The 16063-nt window shown below is 32.8% G+C and overlaps 1 protein-coding gene across 7 annotated transcripts in view; it reads left to right on the top strand.

Annotated features, from left to right (window-relative positions):
• Positions 1-16063, top strand: part of DopEcR (G-protein coupled receptor DopEcR) — a 133199-nt gene that overhangs the window by 109440 nt on the left and 7696 nt on the right. For all 7 annotated transcript variants that reach the window (XM_067044755.1, XM_067044758.1, XM_067044754.1 and 4 more), the window contains one exon: positions 14476-14626. The gene's annotated coding sequence lies outside the window, so the exon portion shown is untranslated. The remainder of the gene's footprint in view (positions 1-14475; positions 14627-16063) is intronic.

Genomic DNA, 16063 nt, shown 5'->3' with positions numbered 1-16063 from the left:
AGCTTCGATTCTGTTGGTATTGGGTCTATACCAAGTATTTTTATAGATTGGTTATGTTATGGTAACCGAGCTTCGATTCTGTTTGTATTGGGTCTTCACCAAGTATTTTTATAGATTGGTTATGATATGGCAACCAAGCTTAGATTCTGTTGGTATTGGGTCTTCGCCATCCCATTATACAATCTCATTGAAAGTGCTGCCACGTTTTTACCTCCATATTTTAATAGCTTGAAAGTTAATCACCTAATTCAATGTAATGAGATAATTTTATCAGAACAGTGTTTGAAATGCATGTATTGTGGGAGCAAAGTCGAGTTCCTATTCTCTTCACAATGCCAAAAAGACCTCACTGAATGTGTAATGTCACTTATTCAAGAAATAAAATTATAAATTTACTTATATCGAAATTAGCTGCTACTTTATATCACCAATTATAGTTTAAACACAATGTTTACGAACATTTTGAGGAACACAAATTAAGCAATGCATCTACGATATGTTTATAGGAAAATGCAATCGTGTTTTCCTTGGGTCTTCTATTAGGCGGGCAAAGAGGAAGGAAACATCTTTTATTTACATCCTCCCGTTCAAGAATGACATCGTTGTCCGATACTCAATGGGAACAAGAAAGTCTTTATACTTCTTTCAAAAGAAACGAAATAAGATGGAATTATTAAAATATTAATAAAATCTAAGCAAATAGAGACATATGTCATTATACTAACCGTTTGTATAATTTGAAAAGCATATAATTAAAAGGCCTGTCGTATCAGATAGTACGTCGCTCCGTCATAATATAACATGTGTCGCCCCCAGACCTAACTACCCATTGAGAATAAGCGATAGAAGGGCCTGCATTAATAAGACGGGATGAGCTGGCCCAGGGGAACAGCCAAAGAGGTCGCTAATTGAATTAGCTCCCTATCACCAAACTTGCCTACATCTCCGCTTAGCAACGGGTAAGCTAACTGTACAAGTATGGTGGGGCGAGATTGTTCCGCAGTGGTTCCAGAATTTTCAAAAAGCTGGAATCATTAAAAGTCTCCGATATGGAAAACTAATTTGATAACGTTGCAAAGCGAATGAAAAAACATAAGAGAACACATATGTTTTAAAATTTTATTTATTTTCATTTACAACTGTATAAAATTATATAAAACTTAAATTTACTATTAGATATACAATGACATGATATAAACATAGTCCAGTGATTATTTTTATTTATATTTATATTTAATGATTTTGTTTAATAAGCAATTGTTTTCCCTTCTTAAAAGGTTTTGCCTTTTTTTTTTCTCTCTGTCTAGTGGAAGATTATTTTTAATGAATCATTTACTTTTAATGACGATTCTTTCAATAATGAATCACTTAATTATCAGAATTATCAATGATAATTAGTAATTTTGATCTCTGCCAAGAGAGCCCTTGAGGACCTCTTCATAACTAATCACATCAATTAATTGCATTTTACTTTATTTTATTTTTTACAATATTAAAAACAATATTTGCGAAGAACGGATTACATTGAATGATATGATATATATATATAATTTCCATTTAAAGTCTACTGAGATACAAGGGCGTTTCTAGTAGTCAAAACATCTTTTTCATGGCTTCCCTTATAAATTATTGGCATTTAACAAAATTTTAATTTTATTGACAGATTTTGAAACCAGGGTTTCAGTTGCTGTTGCATTGAATTACGATATTTCAAATCTCGAAGGAAAATATCATAATCATCAAATGATTATGAAATAATATTTATATTTAATTAGATGATACAATGTTGTTGCTTTTTTGCATACTACATTTTACTTTCACTTATCTATACATGAGAAATTAGAGAAGGGAAGTTATTGTTGTTGGCTGGGGCTTTAGGACGTAAAACCCTGAGGTCATCAACGCCCATAGGGAGGGGAAGTATTGTGAACGTGAAAATTTTCAAAACCGAGTTTTAGGTTTCCTAATTTTAAATAACGAAGTCACGGAAAATGGTCTAATTCTGGGTGTGTGTTTTGCTAGTCACGTCTTCTGGATCTCTCTTCCGCTCTCAACCTCTTAAGGACGACTGCTGTGAATCTCTTCACTCCGTTCCAATGCTGGTCCGAGCGTAGCATATGGCTCAACACATTTTCTCGTAAGGTACATTCTCCACACACATTCTCTCCAATTCGCTACTTTCTAACGCAAAGCGAATGCAAGCGAAAAAGACATGCTCCGCTGTTTCGACAGTCTAACATCCAGGGCATTCTGCGGTGTTGTCCAATTTGAATCGGTACTGGTGGCTCTAAAGCATCCATGTCCTGTCAACAGTTGGGTTACGTAAAAATCCACCTCACCATGCCGGCGACCATACAACAAGCCCACATCGGGTATTAGCCTGCGAGTCCACCTTCCGGACTCTGCAGCATCCCAACGGTGTTGCCACTGGTCGATAGTTATTTTTCGCTCATCTTCTCTGAAAATGTGTAAACGTCGTCCATAGTCCTCACTTCTTTCTTCAACAAAGAGTTCCTCAGGCGACGACATTCTGACTATCCCGCACACCGCCTCATAGAAAACAGTACGAAAAGCACTTACTGTCCATAAGGAAACTCAACGGTAAACAGAAACCATCTGTCTCCTATATGATTTGGTAACCATAGCTTCTTTCCAAATGTGTGTTTGTGTTTGGGAAACTTAGTTAAAATAGGAAAAGTTGTATTTCGTACACTTAAATTACGTATTAGTGGCAGGTATTTACGTGATATGTTACAGTAAGTAACTTTTTTGAAATTTACATATCGAAAATTCCACTTTATTAAATCGATTTTACACTTTTTTACGAGTTTCTCAAAAATGGCTCTTATGATATTTATTAAATTCGGTGTATCAACCTACAATTGAAGACTCTCTAATACCAGCTAGCTCTTATCACCATTGAAATAGTCTGGCAGGAATTAAATTTAGAATTTTCAAAATAGCTGCCTCAAAGTACTTTTAATTTAGTTTATTTCAAATTAATAACCATCTATTATCAATTGTAGTTGATTGTTATAACCAATAATGAAACAATGTGATAATTAGCTAAAGGAGAAAAAAGAGAAATATTTATACCAGGTTAAAAACAAATTTCAAAAGAGTAACAACATGGACTATAATATACGTTATATAGTTATGTTGGAAACCAAATATTTTTAGAAATATTTATTTCTAACATATTCAGTCGTGAAGAACATATAAGATAGTGAAGAATGACGAAAAACATATGAACTAATAAAGTTATTAAAACACGATCTGACGTGTATATGAGCAGTATAGTCGACATGGTCCGAGAACTTGTGCGAAAAAATGAACCCCACACACCGAGTTCAATCAATCTGGTTACATCCATACGAGAAATGCTCCTATTGTCTCCAACAAATTCAGTTCAACTACATATCTGTATTTTTGCGAACATTTCGTAGGGTTGACAGAATACATACTGAAATATCATCAGATATATAAAGTCATTCTTCGGGTAAAAATATGTAATTAGAATAAAACGTCATATTTTCGATGCCTGAATATAGTAAAATACTGAATTGAGCAAAATTAAAACGAACGTATAACTACGAGCAGACACAGGCGATATTCTCAGAGAAGATAATAGTCTAGGCGATCCCAAGGGTTAAACATTAAAGGACAGATAAGGGAAGACGAAGATGATGATGATGATGAGTAGACAATAGCCTGGATTAGGTTTTGTATCATTCATCGGGTGGGGAATCAATAGAGGTGGCTCCCACCAGCGAGGGATAGGCCGTTCCCCCACTCTTCCCTCCCACAATCCCTATCTACATACTGTTTAATATCTTGTATTTATTTATTCAACAATATCTATCACATCTTGTGATACATTTATTTCTTACCTGATTTGTATTAGTTAAATCAAAAGAAATACATTTTTACTCTTTTAATTAAAAAAAAAAAAATCGCAAAAAATTTTTTTAAATAATAAATTAATCTTTATCGTATCTGATTAACTAAACTGTTAAAATGAGGATGAAGTATGCGTCTCATAAGCAGAAAATCTGGCGAAGTATGTGCAATATAAATTTTACATAGCACCCTATTTAGAGTTTAAATTAATTTTCAATCCTTTCTATATTATTCATTGGGAAATACTTGTTTCAAATGAGCTTTTTAGTTGACACACTCCAGGATTTAGAAAATTACTTTTAATATAATTTCTTTCAAAAATTACTTTATAAATTTAAACAGTTTTAAGTTGCAAAAGTGTGGCAGGAATATAAAAATATAACAGTTTACTGGAATTTCCATTCTGGTTATGAGCATTTATTCAATATTAAAAATGCTAAGACTGATTTTATGAAGATAGTAATCATGTTAAAAGAAAGGCTTATTAATAGGTTAAGGAAAATTAAAAAAATTAATATTTAATAACAATAATGACATGAAAACATTAACGAGACAGGCAAAATCGAAAAATTATTTATGTGTTTTTGTCATTCTCCATTGCCTTCCACGACTTTATGTTTTAAATAATATATTTTCTAAAATCTGTACAACCATGTATAAAACGCCTACTAACCATATTTCCGAAAATGTGTCTTCAACCCAAAAAAAATATTTGTTATCCTATCCCCTTAGGTTGATTATCAAATCTTATAATTATAATATTCAAATTCTTTAGAGATTGGATTTTCTTGCAGTAAAAGTCCCAAAATTGTGCTGTAAAAAAACACTGAAAACACATCCAAACTCTGGTGTAATCATCAACTTTATTATTTAAATTATAATATTAATACATGGAAACCTGTCTTGTATGAATCAAACTAAAGTCGCTGAATTTATGCAAACATAATAAAAAACTAAACTACTCTGATTAAAAACATAAAATTTGTCCAAAAGTGAAGAGCTATAATGAATCTAATTGTACTAATGGAATTTATATTCCTACTATAAAGGCTGGAATATAATTTTTATACTTTCAAAACTACCTTAAAAAATGCAATTTTACATACTCTTTATATAAAGGATTATATAAAAATAATTTTCTAAGCAAAATCTTTTTTGAATTTCTTCTAAAATTCCATATTCATGTTTTTCCGGTTAGCTCTTCAATTGTTTATTCATAAAAAAACAAAAAAACAAGTAATAAGTCAAAGTAGAAAAAATTTAAAAAGTTCATATTCAGCAGACCAATAGATTTTTTTTTTTATTTTAATTTAAAATAATATAAATGTATTATAATATAATAATATAAAACATTGAAAATATCAGTAGTCACAACAAAGTTTGATAGAAGAATGAAGTTGTTGAGGCGGAATAGGAAACTATCTAAAAACAATAACACTGAAGTTCTCTATATCAAGCTTATTCTGAACAAACTTCTTCATAGTTTCTCGAAATCACAGGCTGATAGTATTCCAAGAACATTCTTAAGTTTTGTTAACTTGTTTGTTTTAGTTTTTTTTTTTAGGTTGAATTCGATTGTTCGTATGTTAATTATCTGAAATTTGTCAATTTAAAACTATAAATTAAATTTGAGAAAAATTATGAAATAAAACTAAAATGAAAAATATTGACATTTATACACCTAATGTGTATAATATGAGAATGTTAGTTAAAGGATCAAATTTTATACAACGAAAATCAAAATTTTGTCCATAAAGAGTAAAACATGCAATTTCGTGCAGAAAAAAGTTAGCTCATTATTAGTTTTTCTGGGTGTGTAAAGGCGTTGATCCTAGCTTGCTCCCATAATTTTGTACTGATAAGTACAAAGGATTTAAGTCCATATTCTTAATTTTTCAGGAGGTAAAAGTTCAAATAATTCTTCATAAAAGATACAGTCAATACAGTTTTAACCAGGATGTTATCATAATATACAACACAATATACAACTTAAATCCTTTCTACCAATCGATAGAGTTTTTATTCTGAGTCTAACAATGTACTTGACACAACATCGACATTTTTTGGACTTAAATCCTTTATGCTTTATGATCTCTCGATTCTGATTTCTAGGGTACCTGTTACAGGCCAGGTAGGTAGCTGGGGCTTAATCATGACATTGTACACCTTTAGCTTAAGGTGTTTCGGGAGACCGAGAGAAGACTCAGCAGGGCCGAGGTATGTGAAACTGTCTAATTTCGGAAAACATTTGCCATCCACGCAGAACATGTCATTAGGATGGATTTTTAGGCTTCCAATATACTTTGTTTTATCTTCATTTACTTGCAAGCAAATTTCCTCTGATTCTCTTGTGGAGTCTTTCCATTTCATCTTGATCACTTCATAGGACATCAATGTCGTCCGGGTACGCTAAGATTTTATGTTTCATTCCGTTATTTTCGCGTGATGTTCTTCGAATCTTTTTATCTTGAACTTAACTGAACAACAATGGTGTGAGTCCATCTCTCTGTCATAGACCTGTTACTTCAAAGGCTTCAGATACTTTCCCTTGTATCAGGAATATTCACACAGGATCCTTTGTACACGCTTTTGGAAATCTCATCAACTTCCCAGATCAGTCATGACCATTTATAATTACTCATCACATTAGTTCGTTCATAAGACATTTACTGACTACCAAAATTGGAGGCTGAACGTTGAATGTTTGTAGACAACCCGGGCAGTGGAACTGTGCCTACCTAAATACCCAAAAGGGAAATGTGTACTAAAAATCTTTTTCCGTGGTTTCTGTTCCTTGAATTGTTTAAGTATTAAGAGTTAAATGAAATGTTTGAGAGGAACCTCGAGGAGGAACAGTCCTGTTAGGCTGACTCAGAACCACATTTTCGGCCGACTCAGAGTTCTAGAGAAAGCTTGTACCAACTCGTTTATTTAACATTTTTGGATATGAATGTGCCCCGAAAGGAAATTTGGAATGCTCTAGTAAACTAACCTCGAAAGTGCAATAAAGATAGTTAACCTGGAGCTAAAAAGTAGTTTTAGGCTGAATGAACGTAAATCCAAACCAGTTTCATAAGAGACGCCGCATCGGCCCACTTTTTTTTTTTCATTTTCAGGGATGAAATATGGAAGGTCTGCAAATGGAGAACACCGAACGCTTATTAGGGTATTGGAACCTCTTGACAGTTGTAGTGCTAGTCATATATATGTGAATGGAGAGGTGCTAGCAGCAGACGACCTACAGAAACCTCGGATAGCATTAAATGAATAGTGCTCCAGTTTAGAGGTATGAGTATTAATGCTTAGAACAGCAATGTTTGTTGGAAGGAATGGTGAGATAAATTTACATTACGGAGGGTGAAATAGAAGGCTAATAGAATGATATAGCGAATGATCACGACAGATGGAGGAAATGGACAGAGGCTGAACCTCTACGCCTTGTAGCAACGGATGTAAAGAAAGAAGAATAGCCTAAGAATAAAGTACGATTTCCGCAGTAATACTTGTTTAGTGGATTCAATTGTGACTTCAGTGCAATATTTTGGTCATAGAACAGGATTAGCCTGAAACGGGGTTGTTTATTCAGTCGGTCAAAATTTAACAATACTGTATTTGATCAAATATTTCTCTATACAGAGCCACTCCGAAATTTGTAAGTTTGCGCAGTCCATCGTTCAGTGTATTCTATTCATCGAATCCCTTTGAACCCGCTATGCGAGCTCAGCGTGAGTGTTACATTCCCGTCATAGCCTCGATATGCTTAAGGTATATAACTGATTCAATAGATCGTTCATTATCCAACCTAACACACTTGGGGGCTGCCAGGGTATGGACAAACGGGGCACCTACCTCCTCCCTCCTCTCCTTCATATCGTGTTGCGAAATAAATAAAAATTCCTAAGCTAAAACTGACATTTCAAAATCCATGTGCTACTCTTATTATAACACATCCTATTGCCCATTAACTACTACTAAAATAAATATATTCCTTAACAATGAATATCCTTTTCTCAACGAACAGGTTTACTTTTTTAAGGAAATTTTTGTAAAACATCTTCACAAACTCATTTCCACTTCGCCAAAGCCAATTCATCAATTTCTACCAGCTACTGGTCGCGTAATCCCACAAGAATAACATGCAAGAACGCTTTATAATTTCTAAATGTAATTTAAAAAAACAGAGTATCATATCATCACTTAAGCTGTAATCTTTTAGAATTCTGAAATAAATTGTATACCATTTTTAATATAATTAATGCATCATTCTAGAGGCATTTCGAATAAATTGTGGAATGAAATTAGAAAAAAGTCTATACCTACAATCCTATATATGCATTTATAATTTATGTAAGATACCTCTTGAATGAGTTGCTATTCCGAACTTACGATGTATAACAGTTTAAGAGTCGTATATAATTATAATAATTTTAATCGGTTAATATAATACTTTTATTAATTTATTATATATATTATATACCTCTTATTGACTGCGCAGAAAGTTATTAAACACTCTTTACTCCTAATCTACAGGTATATCCAACAATTTCAAAAGTGTCATTCACTAAATTGAATACGTTACGAGTAACGTTAAATATATCACAAATAAAAATTAACAGATATTATAGATGTCGTTCATTTTTCATAATTTACAGTATGTTTTGTTTTACTAAACAGTTCATTGATATGAACCTGGAAAAAAACAGCTATAAGGGATATTATTTAAGATAGGTATATTTCTCCAAATTTCGAGGAGATAATTTTTTACTGATGAGTGTCAAAATTCAATATATCCTTGCTATTTAGAATAAAATTAAATCTGGAGGACCCGTTAAATAAGCCAGCCTCTTCCCTGATGTTTTTCCAATATATGACCCAAATAACTAGGCTTTGGCTAACAGAATTACCATAAAAGTAGGATGAGCGTATCGAAAATAATCTCCATAAAACAATATTTATTTTGTTTATAATAATAATTTTAAAAAATTTAAACTAATCCCCTAAGGTAGGTGATATATTGATTATTATAAATGTTTTACTGCATTTCATGACTCAAAACATAATTAAAGGAATAAGGAATCCATTTTCAATTTAATATAATAATGAGGTGTAGATAGTTGTCCGTAGATTAATGATTAGAGAAGTTTCTTGGAGGGTGCGGTCAGCAAAGAACAACATAAATAAACAAAACCATATTTATTTCTTTTATGCCGATGTTTCGACCTGAATTTCAGGTCTTAATCAGGGCTATAGAACAAAAGAGATAACAACAACATTTAGAGAAACATACAATTGAAAAGGAATAGTATACAAACAGATTTAGAAATATACAAAATATTGAATTAAATCATAAATAATAAAAAATTGATAACTGATAATTGAATAATAAAACTTTTTTTAAATTGATTGATAATCGTGGAATTGGATGGTAGTAGATTGAAAACAGTGACAGATGAAATATAGTATTATGTACGTATGGAGATATATATATAATATAAGATATGCAAGTGGTGTCTAGAAAACTGAAAAAATAAATAAATAAATTGAATCTACAAATTGAATACTATGACAGACAATGAAAAATAGTGAATTACAGTGTGAGTATTAACTTATATACCTATACTAAAATTTGTATGCTATTCCTTTTCAATTGTATGTTTCTCTAAATGTTGTTGTTACCTCTTTTGTTCTATAGCCCTGATGAAGACCTGAAATTCAGGTCGAAACGTCGGCATAAAATAAATAAATATGGTTTTGTTTATTTATGTTGTTCTTTGCTGACCGCACCCCCCAAGAAACTTCTCCAATCATAAAATAATAAACAATAAAATTAAATTTTTAAAATATTATATTATATTTTAAAATATATAAAATAACATTTGCTTAACCTGAATACAATTGACAGTAAACACCATTATGGTCCACATTACAAAATATACTTTCTTAGTTGTAGGCAGACAGAGATTGACTACTATTTACACAGTTATGCCATGCATCGACTTTCAGCTCCCAGGTTTCCATACAGGTGTCAGATTGAATCAATATTGTCTTACGGTCTCCTTCACTGGAATTGTAAGCATAACCTATTCTGAATAGTAAACTAAGCTACAAAGTAGTTACCTTATCTGCTCCATCAAAGTTATACCTCAACAATCCCATTCTTACAACAAAATCAGTTCTACTTAAAATGTAATCAGTTGAGAAACAAAATTACTGAACCTAGATTCATGAACTAAAGGTCCATACAATAAAGGCACAATATTGATTTAATTTTCTCCTTCACTGCAATTAATTTTGCACCGATTCTGATTAAATAAAAATATTTACAATTGATTTAATTTTCTATTTCTATTTTCTAATGTTCGCGTCTTGAGTTACGCCTCTAGAACTCAAGGTTCCTCTCTATTCCCTGCTCTTTCCTCTATCTTTATCAATGACCTACCGTTTGCCATTCAGCATTCCCAGTATCATTTATATGTAGAGGACTTACTAATCTACCTTTTCTTCTATCCTCATGACGCCTCAAATGCCATTATAAAATTACAAGAAGACATTAGTATACCCTCTGGGCAACAAACAATAAACTTACGTTAAATGCCGAAAAGACTAAAGGTATCATAATTGGATCTCCCTCTCTTCTTAAATCTATCCTAGGACCCGCAACCGCATCCTAAAATATGCTCCTACCTCATTCTATACGTAAGTCAAAAATCTTGGTGTTCCTTTTGATCGAACTTTATTCTGGAAACCACATATTGTCCAAACCATCGCTACCTTAAAGCAATTCAATAGAATCCTTTATCTGCAGCCACGTAAAACCCGTCAACTCTTAGTTTCCTCTGTTGTTTCCCTCCACTTTGACTACGGCTGCCTGGTATATAGCGGATTCTCGGCATTTTAGTATGAATGTGATCATTCATCACTATTACCTATTGCCCATAAATATGTGGCAGATTGTAATATCTATCAATAAATAAAAAATATTAAAAAAAAAAAAATACGTTAGAAGGAGAGACCACCAGGTCTATTTCATACCAATAAAAGTAAGAATGGCCGTCATATAAGTTCATCGTTCCAAAAAAGAAACAGTAGCATTACTTTTCTTTAATAGTGGCATATCTGACAAATAATAATGTTTTAATTTTATTTTGAATTAGACTTATTCCATAGAGAGACCCGTTATGGAGTTTTTTATTTACTAGGGTCGTCCTACTGAGTATCCCAAAGCCAGCAAGATCGTTAGAAATTAACTTCAGTATAAGGTATAATTTATGCAAATAGTCAAATAAAAAATTACAAAAAAAACTTTTCTTTTGTCTGATGAGCCACTATTAAAGCAAAGCAACGGTATATCCTTCATATCAAGAACTCAAGACCTTTTATGGATTGTGGGTATAGATTGTAAGGTAATTTAAAACAAGCCCATCGAGGTCAAGATATTATTAACATAGCATTACCACTAGAAATGCGAACTAAAAGAAAAGGTCCTTCAATTTCCAATTTCATGATTATTTAATTTTTTTTTTTTTAATAGCCCATAGTAACTTCCATAATATATTTATTACCAACGCATTTGGCCTTTATTGACCTCTTGCTGTGTAAATAAATCCGTTAATGCTATACTCTATAGGAAAAGAGTAGTGAGATCACCCTACTACTGGAGTTCAGTTCTCCAGACAGCCGGCTGTGGGTGGCGCAGAGACAAGAGAAGAGAAGATACAGTCGAGATAATCGCGAGGTGACGGCCGCATCGCGCTCTGCCACGATTCTCGCTTGATAAGATAACACTCCATTGTCCTCCTTTTTCCTTTTCAATCTCATCTCGACCCTTCCAGAGTTGCCTAGCTTACTCAAATGGGACCTACTTAATACCATTTTCATAATATGATCAAGGATGTTTAATTGTACATTTTGTTGCTAAAATATTGTAAACAAATAACATTTAAACTGTATTTACCTGTGAAAAATTTAACCTTCTTCATCTCCTTACTCTCTGTCAATATAATATTTATTTATCTGACCTTTAATTTATTTTTTATTAGAGGACCCAAAATTTTTTGGGTTACAAAGTTTGCTATGAAAGCATTGCCTCTTTTTATATGTGGTGATCATACAATCAGTGTAGAGAGGGGGTACCTATTATTTTACATATTAATAAGATAAATATAAAACGCGTTTCTACTTATAATGGCCCGTTTTAGAAGTTTGTTTTGTGTATAGAATATAATTATCGTTCAAATGAGTGGCTATAATGTTCCGTTATATTTATAGTTTTGAGATAATTGAAAACTTTTATCTTTTTTATTTTAGAAATAATTTGTTTTTTTAGTCCACAAACATTAGGTTTTTTTTTTTTTTAATCAGGTTAATTGCACACCTGCAAGGTAATGAGTACGTATTTCAACTTCGTAAGCATTTTCGTTTTGAGATACAGTGGTCAGTGATAAGTGATTTCAGAACAGTGATAAGCCAGAATCGTGAGTGTTCGTTGATTTACAAAATATATTAAGACAAATCCTTTTCTTTGAATCGGAAAACTATGAAAAACTAAGCCCAACATCCTTACCCGCAATGCTACAACCTTTACGGATACAGTTCCCTCAATTCGGTGTTGTGTAACCTTCTACATTCTCCAATTAAATAATTCTTTTTAGGTCCAAACATTTACTTAATTTATTTTCAAAAATTTTAAGGCGCTGTTCACCCCTTATTATGAGAGGCCGCGTTTCGCAGCCGTAAAGAAAATAGAAAGTATAATAGTTTAGTAAATACTAACTTTTGAATTTCTTGGCGGATGACGCGAGCTAAGAAATTACGAAATTGAAAAAAACAATCTATTTCCGCTTTTAACCTCGTTTTTATTTCATCATCAATTTTTTTTTCTAGTTACCGTTGAATCTTTTATATAACATAACAAATATCTTTTATAACACTAATAAATAATGCATTAATTATAGCATAACCATGTTACGGTTTCAAAAGCCTTAGGAAATATTTTGAATGGCTTGTGCTTAGATAGATATTTTCACGGAGGTTCTGACCCCCCCCCCCCCAGCACCTTCCTAGACCTTCCTGGAAATTTTTTGAAAAATAAGTAATATTTATTTATTATTCATGTATGTATTACTATTTAATACAAATAAATTATAATTATTCTGCTAGGCACTTGCCTACCTTAGAACACTTGGTTAGCAAAGCCATTTTATTGGGTTCTCAGAGAACATCCAGAAAAACTAAGACCATTTCATATATATTCATCCGATTATTGCAGGCAAAGGGATGTTATAACAATTAAATTACTGAGTGATGTAACTAGCATTTTTGCAAATTTTTAATTATGGTAATATCTGCATTTTTCCAAATCAAATCTTTAAGGTGAAATAGTGGCCCTTATTAGTGTGTGAATTTAGAGATATTATGATATTTATATTTTATTTCCCATCAGAAAATCTACTTGATATAGCCCTTGGCATTATGATATACAGTTCCGATCTTACGATTAAGCGATGCCGGGATGGATATGTAGAGGTATCGACCCACTTTCTATTTCCTTCATTGAGAGAAGCCTCCCTCTAACCTACTAGCCCACTTCCTTCATCTCCATCACAGCGATGTTTCCTATCGTTTGCTATATTTTCATCATAAAAAGATCTGAATAAGATTGAGACAGATTCTCAGTTGTGATTGAACCCACTCTCAATGAAAAACGCCTAATATATATTCTCCGAATATTAGGAGTATATTTTTTATTTATTGTTATATATATTTTTTTCATATTTTTTATTTATTATTAATAGACTTTCCAACAGTACGAATCGCAAAGTGGGGCTAGCGCACAGTTCAGCTAGACATTGGGAGGAAAAACTAAAGTTTAAATTAGAAAGTTTGATTGCAATAGTGACAAACCAATATCGTTTTCCCGTCACGTCTAGCAAGTTACAACACCATTGCAACTTTAATTAAACAATCATCATCTCTTTACTATTCTGATCTATTTTGCTTATATTAATTAACTAGAAATCGGCTAGGAATCGCCACTCCTGCCCTCTGACGTAGCCTTTTTTGTCTTACCTTTGAAAAATTCACTTATACCAGTGGTTCCCAACCGATGATCCGCAGAGCAACACAAATTTAGCGAGAAATAGTTAGTACTAACAAATAAACCCTATTATTAAATAAATAGCTACTAATCATTAATAACAAATTGTTACACTACTTGTAAAACCAAGAAGTAACATTATAACGCCAGAATGGTGGTATTTGCATAGCTATCCTGAATATTTCCTGTTGGCTAAAGATATCCAGGGTTTTAATCAAGATTTACGATACATAATAACACAGTGAGAAAACTAGAGTTAATTCAACATTCTCTAATGAGAGCAGTTAGTAATAGACCGCGATCTGATTCCGTAAGAGGTCTCACCTCGCTAATTGTCAGTGGACAATATTACTTGACGTTTGTCAGCCGTCAATAAAAAGAAATTGAATACGGTTTCTTATACAATTTCTATTTAAGCGAATAATTATATCATTGATATTGTCAGATCTAACAATTTAAAAATGTAATGACTGTTGCAGCAAGAGAAGGGTGGCATGGCGAGGTAGCGATGGGAGGTAGAGAACGTTACCACGCTGGAGCCTATCACGCAAGCCGCAGCTATAACCTCGCTGGCGGTCACCATCATCCTTGCCAACCTCATCATCATTGCAGCATTCATCAACTCCAGAGGTAATTACCTAATTAAGTCATTATAAGTATGAGCTAAGTAATTTTTGTCTTTTCTCTTTGTGGCATTGTAGTTTGAAGTAGATCCTAGGCACAACTAGGAAAATCCTCAAAGCACCCGATCTTCTTGACTCCAAAGTTCAAGGAGGAGAGATCATCCTTCGCTGCGTCGCAAGACACCTAGCTCAGCCATCTTAGAACCTGCCCAGGAGGGTACTAACCTTGGGGGTACAGGGCAATACGAATTTGTAAGGCTTTCCTAGTAGTTCAAGAACCCAAGAAAAGAAAAAAATAAGTTATTTCACCCGATTTTTTTATTACTTAAATGAAAACCATTTTCAGTTAAGAGTCATAATTGGTGACTCTGGTAACCGAAGTTTGGAGGTTTATAAACTGGCGGCTGTCTCGAAGTTACAAAAAATTCATGTTTGATTTCTTTCAAGTAAAAAAAAAAAGTTAATTATGTTACAAAATTTTTACAAAGAAGATATAACTTCTGTTCCTACTCCAGGAATGAACGCAAATAGAAATATGTACGTCCTTTGTATGGGGTAATAGTTTCCACGATAATTGTCAAAAGAAATTCACCAAATTTTGATTTTTGAAAAAACTGTATCCCTGGAACTAATGAACGTAAACAGACCTATTAGGGCTTATATATTAACAAATTAACTCTACTTTAAATTATTTATCAAGTTTTTACTGCTGCAGATAATTTTAAAGATATCGAGCTCGGAATGAAAAATTAATTTTTTGTTACGTTTTGAAACAACCGCTATTTTTTATTTCCCTAAGCAATGGTTGGCAGAGTCATCAATTTTGACTAGTAACTATATATAGTTTTCATTAAAATGATCAAAAACTGGGGTGAGATAACTTGCTTTTATTCTCCAGGCTCTTGGACTATAGGTAAGAGTAGGGGGCTACTGGAAGGCTGGAGAGGTGTGGAATATGTCCAAGAAAACTAGTGTTCCGAGCCTTCTAGAAATATAAATTTGTTTGTAATGAATAAGTCATTTAATCCTGATTACCGTCCCAGAACTGAACTGGTACTGAATCTTACCAGCCTGTAGTCATTTAGAGGCATTGCTGCAACAAGTTGTGGGAAGGCAAAATTTCCCAAAAATGTTGACCGAATTATCAACTTACTGGAGACCTCTGAAGCATGAACCGCAGCAGCACCCCAAAATTTATGGTTCTCCTAAACATTTTTAGAAAAGCACCTCTCTAATAACCTTTAAAAATGACTCTGAATATAATGAATAAACTCTTTGAATAATGTTACTACAATTTTTACAGTTTGAAATAGGTCCTCAATTTTTTTGAGTTTTCAAATTATTGGGGGAATGATACCTCATACCCCATCTCCTCTCTTCCCCCATAATGATACCTCATACCCCATCTCCTCTCTTCCCCCATAATGATACCTCATACCCCATC

The sequence above is a fragment of the Halyomorpha halys genome, unplaced genomic scaffold, assembly GCF_000696795.3.
Source record: "Halyomorpha halys isolate HHAL.00 unplaced genomic scaffold, Hhal_1.1 Scaffold37.1, whole genome shotgun sequence".
NCBI lineage: Eukaryota > Metazoa > Arthropoda > Insecta > Hemiptera > Pentatomidae > Halyomorpha > Halyomorpha halys.
The sequence above is the reverse complement of the archived record's forward strand: the minus strand, read 5'-3'. Positions and strand labels throughout refer to the sequence as shown.